The sequence below is a fragment of the Chinchilla lanigera genome, unplaced genomic scaffold (assembly GCF_000276665.1).
Source record: "Chinchilla lanigera isolate Chin_1 unplaced genomic scaffold, ChiLan1.0 scaffold00059, whole genome shotgun sequence".
NCBI lineage: Eukaryota > Metazoa > Chordata > Mammalia > Rodentia > Chinchillidae > Chinchilla > Chinchilla lanigera.
Genome location: NW_004955460.1, coordinates 13,510,004 through 13,511,459, shown reverse-complemented (window position 1 = coordinate 13,511,459; position 1,456 = coordinate 13,510,004). Strand labels below are relative to the sequence as shown.

The following is a 1,456-nucleotide window of genomic DNA, read 5'->3' as shown; positions in this document are numbered from 1 at the left end:
GTAGTTCAGGTTGCTCTTGAACTCACTATGGTAGTCCAGGCTAGTCTAGAACTCAGAGTGATTCTCCTGCCTCAGCCTTCTGAGTGCTGGGATTATAGGTGTGCGCCACCATGCCTGGCTACCCCTCGTATTTTTAATTTAAATATTTTCACTATTGGTTTGGAGGGGGAGTGATGTTCCTCATCTGTTATCCTTGTTTTGTAATATTAAATTATAGGATGTTTCAGATAAATAGCAACAGAAAGACTAAAACACCAAAAAAAAAACCACATTAATCTTCTCAATCGTTTCTTTTTGTTTACGTGAAGGCGCAAAAAATGGTTCCAGCTTCAAAGAGGTTTACTATACGTAGATCATCTAATGTTCTTACACTTTCTCTGAAATGCTTTGCAAATTCTATTGGTGGAAAAATTGCTAAGGTACATAGATAATGTTATTAATAAGCTTTTATGTGGAGCCAAGGCTTCAGTGCCAGCAGCTGTTAAGGATTACAAATGACCTACTTGAACAATTTGATTGACTTTCTGAGCTTTTCTTGCATTGGATAGCAAGGGGGAAAAATCAAAGTATTGAGTTAAAGAGTTTGGTCTGTGTAATCTACAGAAAATATTCCTAAAATTCATCTGGAACCAGAAGAGACCCAGAATAGCAAAAGCAATCCTGGGAAACAAAGGCAAGGCAGGAGGTATCACAATCCCTGATTTGAAATTATACTACAAAGCTATTGTGATAAAATCAGCATGGTATTGGTCATAAAACAGACCTGAAGATCAATGGAACAGAGTAGAAGATGCAGACACAACCACAAAGACACTCAGCCACCTTATTTTTGACAAAGGGGCAAAACATGTTCACTGGAAGAAAGATAACCTCTTTAACAAATGGTACTGGAAAAACTGTCTTTTCACATGCCAACGACTAAAACTAGACCCATGCCTATCACCATGCACCAAAATAAAGTCAAAATGGCTTAAATATCTAAATATTAAAACAGAAACACTAGATCTATTGGAAGAGAAAGTAGGTGAATGTCTTGAAGACATAGGGATAGGTAGAGAGTTCATGAATAAAAACCAAACTGCAAAAGACATACTTCAAAGAATCAACAACTGGGATCTCATCTTATTGAAAAGTTTTTGCACATCAAAAGAAATCACCAACAGGGTGAAAAAAAACCACAAATTGGGAAAAAAAATTAGCCAACTGTCCCTTAGACAAAGGACTCCTGTCTAGAACATATAAAGAATTTTTTAAAAATCAGGCCCCCAAAATTTAAAGACCCCATACAAAAATGGGCACCTGAGATGAAAACACACTTCTCACATGAAGAAATACAAATGGCAAATAAATACATCAAAAAATGTTCAACATCATTAGTCATTTGAGAAATGCAAATTAAAACAACACTGAGATTCCATCTTACCCCAGAAAGAATGGCTATTATCAAGAAAGCAAC

The 1,456-nt window shown here is 36.1% G+C and overlaps 1 pseudogene; it reads left to right on the top strand.

Moving 5' to 3' along the window:
- The window catches only part of LOC102015385, a 34,938-nt pseudogene that overhangs the window by 19,852 nt on the left and 13,630 nt on the right, over nt 1-1,456 (top strand).